This window comes from Symphalangus syndactylus, chromosome 12 (genome assembly GCF_028878055.3).
Source record: "Symphalangus syndactylus isolate Jambi chromosome 12, NHGRI_mSymSyn1-v2.1_pri, whole genome shotgun sequence".
In the NCBI taxonomy this organism is placed as follows: Eukaryota; Metazoa; Chordata; class Mammalia; order Primates; family Hylobatidae; genus Symphalangus; species Symphalangus syndactylus.
Window position 1 is genome coordinate 74443246 of NC_072441.2, and position 8572 is coordinate 74451817.

Here is an 8572-nt window from a genome sequence, read left to right on the forward strand (position 1 = left end):
TCAGAGGGAGATATATTCCTGGAGTCCCCAGCCAGAACTTGGCATCATTCTCTCCCATCCAGGGACCATGTTAACTAGGTTGTTAGCATCTCTAGTACTCTCAGCACCATAGTTGAGCAACATTATGCCTGAAATAAGCTTTTATGGGCTAGCCCGGGAAGCTAACTACCCTTTATAACATTATTTCTATGGGAAAACATGCTCCAAATTCCACACCACCAATTTACATTGAAGCTTTTAGGATGCAACTATTTTCAGTTTGGAGACCTGCTTACTTGACCCTCCCCTTTGTTCACTAATTATTTGAAAAATCTCTGTTATTTTGTAGTAGATTACAAACTGGTGAGCAAGTCTTTTGGCTTATGCTTTGTTAACCCAGCACACAGTCAAAGGGGTTTCAAGATTGGAGGGGGTCTTAGAAATTGGCACCTAGTTACTGAATATTACTGCTCATTGATTGTCAAGCTGGCTGGAGTTAGCCAGGGATGGGGCAGTTCATGTCTCCCCCAGCACTGCTCCAGTCTCACTTCCCTTGTCCATACTGTTGGGAAAGGCATTAAGGAAATAATTCCTCGTTTCAGGGGCATGCACTCATTTACCCACCACATTTACAAATGTATTGAGTTCAGGGACAGTTCCTGTAATCTTATAGCTCCTCTAGCATTTGGGACCATTTCAGGACCATCTAGAAATGGTGCTTAATAAATCCTTAAAAACCTTCTGAGGTGGCAGAAAGAATACTGGACTAGGCATGACGAGAGGTGCCAGTCTTGGCTAGCTGTTTGAGTTTGGGAAAGTTACGAAAGGAAGGAATAAGCATGCTTATCTCAGAAGACCTTTTTATATTTGACAGGTGAAGACTCTGACCTGAGAAGTGGCCTTATGCCTATGGAACAGATTTCAACCTGTTTGATAAGAAGCTTCTAGGTTGGGGAAGGGATAGAACATATTGGCCTTTTTGGTGGTTGTTTAAATTACTTTGGAGGTTGATGTGAAATAACCTTTTTTGACTTCCTATACCTAGAACAGTGACCTTTAATCTTTTTTGGGGCAAGAGTGCTTTATGAATAGATCAAGACTGTGGTCCCTCTTCCCCTAAAGCTTTGAAATGAACACAGGCGTTTCTATGCTCCATGAAGCCCACCAAAAATCTTCTAGGGGTCCAGGCAGGTAATACTGATAATCTTTGGACTAAATTTCAAATCATTAAGCTCAACAGATCCTCATGATTTTACCAAAGATGTTTAAAAACAGCTCAAGTAGAAGTTTTGCATCTCCTCTCAGAAAACTTTAGGGTCTAGAATCATCTGTAGCTCTTGGATACAAGTTGTTGCAGGATCTAGAGAGGTCAAAAAACCATGACTTTTCTCTAGATTTTAGTAATTTAAGCTCCAGGGACTTTCAGCTAAGTGCTCTAACAGCATCACAGGAGTATCTGTGATCAATAACTGGCCCATTCTACCCTCAGGGAAATCCCCAGGTTTCCTGATTCTTTGGGAGATCTGGCTTCTGCTCCTGACCTTAGTTAGACAAATTGCTTGCCTACTCTGGGCTTCAATGTTCTCATCTGGCCCACTTGATCTTCAGTTTCTCTTCAAGCTCTAGTGTTCTGGTATCTGTGATTCCTTGATATCTGTATGACACTGAGACAGTCCTCTAAGGAGTCATGAATTTCACAATTCCCAGCTTTGGTCTGCTCATGTCACTGAGGAAATTCCTGTTCAAAAGGCAATTTCTACAGCACCTGTCTCAGAAGCATTTGGCTTCCTCGAGGTGTTCAGGAGACCTGCAGAAAACAACAGACTTTTTTTTTTTTTTTTTTTTTGGCGCTAGGAAAAAAAACTCATTAAGAGCCATCTCAGACAGCGGATGTCTGTTAGGTGCACGTACATATCCAAATGAAACTTTCACCCAGAGGACCAGAAAAGGCAAGGCCAGCATCAGAGATTTAGCTGTGTCCTAAGAAACAGAAATCTCTACTCTTAGGCATCCTCCCACTTCCATGACTCACCTCCTCTCATTCCAGAAAGTCATGCACAGGAATTAATTTATGGGTCCTGTCCAGAGGTCTTTAAGTAAACAGTGCTACCAGTCCTTTCAGCTACCCAGGCAAGCTTGACTTCAGGCCCCAAAGAGGAAGCTAATGACTTGTAGTTACTTCGCTATTGTTTTCCGAAAACAATTTGACTTCCTTTTTGATAGCCTCAGAATTCCTTCTTTACAAATGAAGGCGCTGGAGCCAGGGGAGGGCTGAGATGGCCAGCTCAGGAGCATAAGGCTCTCAGGGCAAGATCTCCTTTGTTAACAAGCTGCAGAGGCTCCTTAAAGGATGGTGGGCAGACTCTGTTTGTGAATGGAGGGACTTCTGTGCTGCCTCTGCCTCCTTCCCAGGATCTCACCTCTATCCCAGAGCATATGACAATAACTAAGGTGTTCGGTGTCCAAAGAACAAATTTGTGAAGACCATCTTATTATGACCATTCTTAATTCTTATTATGACAACAAAGTTGAGGCTTATTGACTTGCCTGAGATCACAAAACAACAAATGGACAAGGTTAAAATTCCATCTCAGACCTCCTGACTCCAAGTTCACCTCTCTCAAAGAGGCTGTGAAGATGCAAAGAGAAGCTATCTGTCTAAAGCTGGCGGGCTTTGGTCTATCCCCCGAGAAGGGAATTTGGTCTATCCCCTGAGAAGGGAATCTTCATGTTAGGTAAGAATCTACATTTCAAATTTACTGTATGAGTGATAAATCCCTGTCCTCTCTTCTGATCTGGGCAGGTATTAGGGGAGCTATTTTTGCATCTTCCTTCTACCAGAGGCGCCTCTGCTAGAGGTTCTTAGTAGAGTCCCTTCCTGCCACAACAAAAGATCCCCACTGGATTTCTCTGAGGAGACTGTACCCCATTGACTTTTTCTTGACTTTTAAAAATGGTGTTTATGAGAACTTTTTTTTTTAAGAGAGTTAGACTTGTCTCATTTTTGCTTCTACGAATCCCCACACTACCCCTGTCCATGACCACTGCCACATAGAAAGAAAGCTGGCAATCCTCTAATCTCTTGTACATAGAAGCACTTTAGCACTCATTACATTGCATTCTACTTCTTGGTGCACAGGACTGTTTCCCCAGCCACCGGAAGTTCAGGGCAGAACTTGTGTTTCATTTATCTTTGTATGCCCAGTCCTTGCACAGAGTATGTTCTCAGTATACCTTCACTGAATTAAGGACTAATGAGTGAATGGCTCTAAAGAGCAGGTGCTGGGAGGAACAGCTGTGAGGGAAGTACAGGCTTACCTGGAAGAGTAGTTGCCATGTGCTCTCAGGTACAAAGGGAAGGTTACATGTGAATGGTGCCTTTGGATGTGTGCAGTGCCCAACATGCTTGGCTGTATCTGGTGGCCTTGCTAAAAGGAGGCAATGAAGGTGGGCACAATAGTTAGAGCTATAATCATCAGAACCCATGTTTCCATTGTAAAATCTTATCTCCTTTCAGAGTACTCTCCCATTTATAATTTAATTTTTATCTTCAGCATAAATGGCACGATTCATTGTATCTATACGTCTATCTCTGTATATCTAGCTATCTGTGTATATATAGAGAGGTATATATTGTATATTATATGTAATATATATGATAGAGAATATGTAGCACTCACTACATGCCAAATATGACATATATCTCACTCAATCTTCATAGCCAACCAAAAACTACTATTGTTAGACTCATTTTAAAAGTAAGAAGGATATGGAAATAGAGGGTCACATTGCTGCCAAGTGGTGGAGCCAAAATCTGAACCTGAGTACCCTTAACCACAAGGTTATTTGCCTCAAGTCCTGTCCATTCTACCTTGTGTATTCAGCCAAGTGAACGTGTGACTAATCTTTGAAAAACCAGGGAAAAGTTGTAATCTCCTAAATGCCTCTAATCCTGTATAATAGCTTGACCCTAACGTTGACGCTAGACACTAATTTGGGAGGAAATGTAAAATCTTTGTTATTTGTATTAGTACGTTTTCATACTGCGATAGAGAACTGCCTAAGACTGAGTAATTTATAAAGTAAAGAGTTTTAATTGACTCACAGTTCAACATGGCTGGGGAGGCCTCAGGAACTTACAATCATGGCAGAAGGTGAAGGGAAGCAAAGCACCTTCTTTGCATGGTGGCAAGAAGGAGAAGTGCTGAGCAAAGGGGGAAGAGCCCCTTATAAAACCATCAGGTCTCATGAGAACTCACTCACTATCACGAGAACAGCATGGGGAAAACTGCCCTGATGATTCAATTACCTCCACCTGGTCTCTCCCTTGACACATGGGGATTATGCGGATTGTAATTCAAGATGAGATTTGGGTAGGGACACAAAGCCTAACCATATCATTATTGAATTAGGCTTTGAACATCAATGGCTAAATTATCAGGAAAGGTACAGGGTATTGTGCCTCACTTTTACACACAAGGAAATACCTCTATTTCAGAGTGACTTGTCTGAGGGTGTCTGAGTTAACAGCATATTTGACAGAAAGTTTCTTGATTTTGTGTCTTATGACTTTTTTTTTTCCAATAGACCACCTAATACTGTATCTTAGACATGACTAAAACACCTTTCAAAATAAAAGAAAAGCAAGACCTTTTTAGTCTTGTGAGGTAGGTAGGGAGTGTGGATCAAGGATGCATAAGTTGTTAGAAGAGGAAGGAATGTGTACCAGCGATACACTACAAACTCTAGACCTTGCTTATAATCAGACCAAAATATGAGGCTCTCAGTCTTCTTGCTTTCAGAGATTTCCCTCTGGATCTAGAGAGCAAATGCCATCCCAAGATCTCCCAGGCCAAGGTCTAATTTTTTTCTGTAGAATAAAATCCCCAGGCTGGGCGTGGTGGCTCACACCTGTAATCCCAGAACTTTGGGAGGTTGAAGCAGGTGGATCATGACATCAGGAGTTTGAGACCAGCCTGGCCAACATGGTGAAACCCTATCTCTACTAAAAATACAAAATTTAGCTGGGTGTGGTGGCAGGTGCCTGTAATCCAGCTACTCAGGAGGCTGAGGCAGGAGAATCACTTGAACCTGGGAGGCAGAGGTTTCAGTGAGCCAAGATCGTGCCATTGCACTCCAGCCTGGGCGAGAAAGCAAGACTCTGTCTCAAAAAAAAAAAAAAAGAAAAAGAAAAAAAAAGAAAGAAAGGATAAAATCCTGTCCCAGGACTCTCAGAGCTCAAGTGAAGCTGCACCCAGCTGTTGCCTTCATGCCCTGACTTCAGTGGGAGAGAATTAGGCATGGCTGGTAGTGGATTCACTCTCCTCCTCTCGTGTCCATGGAGGCTATTGTTCCAAGCCCACCACAAGAGTTCTTAAGCTTGGGATCCCAGAGGATTCCATTTGCCTTAAGCCAAGGAAGTATGGACATGATCTTGATCTTGTCTTTGGGATTAAAACTTGAGATATGATGAGAGTAGGCTCATATATCAAAACACCAGGAGCAAGGAAGTCTGTGTTTCTTTTGCTTTCTGCTTCTTGGAACAGAGTGTTCTTGCCCTTTTTAGCCGTAAAAGTCTTAAAGGGGACAGCTTACGACTGTGGTGTCTGCATCTTAACCAGCAGAAAAGTGTGACCTCAGCCCACTAACCGTGGCTCCAATTACCCATTTATGCCCTCCAATGAGGCATGGAGGACTCACCATTCTTGCAATTAGATGCTGACAAATAATTTGCACGTGTTGTCATGTAGGCTGTAAGGGAGGTAGCCCTGGACCACAGTGTCTTGGGAAGGAAACTTGTAGAGTCAGAGATTCATTGGGTAGAGAAGACATTGGAAGGTCTCCTCATTTGGCCCCTTGCCTCTAGAGAGAAGAAAAAAAAGAAGCAATTTTCAGTATGCTGGTTTAAAAGACTTGTAAAGAAGGTGATGGTGCTTCTTCCTGGAAATCAGTGACAGTGCTGAACCACCTTCATAATCAGGGCTGAATACAATCTCTTCTGCTAGGGTTGGAGTCCATTCTTCTTGTGCTATCTGCAGGTCTGTTTGCTCCTACCTGGAGGGCCCTGTGCCCACCTGTCTTACCAGGCCAATAGGTTTTGTGAGAATTTCTTCTACAGCCATGGGGAGAAAGTGCCTAATCTTTTGCACCAGGTGAACCTTTTCTGTACTTATTGAGTGATCTTGGGAAAGTTACTTCTCTGAGTCTGAATTTTCTTTTCCATGAAATGGAAATAATAACATACTATATATCTTACAGTGTTGTGAGGTGAAAATACCTGGTACACAGAAGGCCTTCAATAAATGTTCCCCACAGCCATTAAAAAGAACAAAATCATGTCTATTGCAGCAACATGGATGCAGCTGGAGGCCATTGTCCTAAGCAAATTAATACAGGAACAGAAAACCAAATACCCCATGTTCTCACTTCTAAGTGGGAGTTAAACATTGGGTACTCATAGACATAAAGATGGCAACAATAGACACTAGGGAGTAATAGTGTCTATTGTATAGAAGGAGGAGGGAAGGTGAGAGGCAAAAGTTGAAAAACTATCAGGTACTATGCCCACTACCGGGGTGAGAGGATCAATTGTATTCCAAACCTTAGCATCATGCAATATACCCAGGTAACAAACCTGCACATGTACCCCCCTGAATCAAAAATAAAAGTTGAAATTAAAATAAATAAATTTAATTTAAATATAAAAAGTGTTGCTTTTTCTTCCCCTTCATTATAGCACAAGAAAGAGATCACTCTGTATGAAGCTGTTTCCCAAATGATTTTTTTCTCACATAATTTAGCACTTTATTATACCATCACTGACACACATACATATAGAATACTACTCTTTATACTAAATGTTTTGTCTCAATAGCTCTTTTCTACAACTAGAATGTCAGCTCCTTGTGGACAGGAAGGGCCCTTGTTTCTCACATAGAATAGGCTGGGCCCATAGGAGTAGCCAATGATTCCTGTCGAGATAAGACCCTGATTATAGTTGAGAAGGTCTTTATAAGGTCATTTTTCTGTCTTTTTATCTCAAAGTAAAAGAATGTGAAATGTGCCTAGTACAATGCCTGGCACATAATAAATGTTGAATAAAGTTTATTTTGCAATCCCACCTCTACAGCCTTTCCTTACAGGTATGATTTACTAATTCTTTGACTGGATTTGGGCTTCCTCTCTAAATCCTGAGTCCTCCATATTGTGTAATGTGTGGAACACAGACTTTGATGCTTCTTTCTAAGACCCTTTCTTGTGTGAAATATGAGGAAGAAGGGGAGGGCATGGCAGAACCTCAGTTCCCACCCTTGGCCCTTGTCCTATCCTCTTCTCTGGTGCATTGAATATCTGCTTACCGGGTCCTTCTTAGCTATGTGGTGATCGCCAGATTAAGCCCCTTTAGAGAATCACCTCACATCCACAGCCCAGATGACTTTTTTTTTTTTTTTTAACTTTTGTTAGTCATTGCCTGAGCCAGGTGAGGAATAAACCACATTTGTGAAGGCCTTGCTGAAGCAACGTAGCTGTCCTGGATGCCATGATGAACGGTCCCCGGGTGGAGAGTTGTTTGACCTCGTTGACTTGGGATGATCACAGTCAGAGACCTCAGCCTTCTCCCAGCCCTGAGGCAAACTTCCTGACTTCTCTAGCAACCCATCCAGTTTCTTCACTGCTTTAGTTCTCTGTCAGCCAAGCACGAAGGGAAAATTTACCTTGTATACCCTGCTCTCCCTCCAGGGTCGCGAGTGTGTCTGTATCTGGGCAGCTCTTCCCTTCTGCACATTCAGAGGAAAACGGCATTCTCCAGGCCTGCCAGAGATCATCTCTCCTCTGGCAGCCCAGTGATCTAGGAGTGTACATTCCACTAAACCTTCCCCACTGTCAGACCATCTCCCAGCTGAGACTTTATGGGTTCTTTAACTGGCTACCTCCTGGATGGAGATAATAAGGTGTTCCTAGGTGTCCCCTGCTCTTGTAGAGAGACTGGGATGTAGGGGCAAAGTCACAGTGTGAAACTCATCTCTGTTTTGGAGAAGCAGGGCTTGCTATTGGTTTCATATGCTAAATTCCATCACAGGACTTTGGTACAGCCATGGCAAGTACAGGCAGGGAGGAGGTTGTGTATTGTATTGCATTGTACTGTATTGTATAGTATTGTATTATTTTGCAGCCACATCTACAGTACCTCCATGTTCCCAACCATTCTATGTGCTTTTCACATACTCATTAGTCCTCATGACAGCCCTGTGAAGTAGATAATATTCCCAATTTAGAGCGGAGGAAACTGAGATGCATAGAGGTTAACTTGCCCAATGTCACACAGCTAGTAAGTGTCGGAGCCAGGATTCAAACCCAGTCAGGCTGGCCCCAGAATCTGCTCTGATGCTGCATAAAAGTGGGGTAAACTCTGGCCAAGGAATCAAGAATCCTGCATTTGCTTTCACCAGGGCTGTTGCCTCCCTCGAAACTGGAAATTCAGCCCCTTGCTCTTTTCCCTCTTGCTGATCCTAAGCTCATTCGCCCATGAAAAATATAGCCCATTAAGGAAACATCTTTGCAGAATCTTGGAATGCTTGTGACCGGTGCTTTG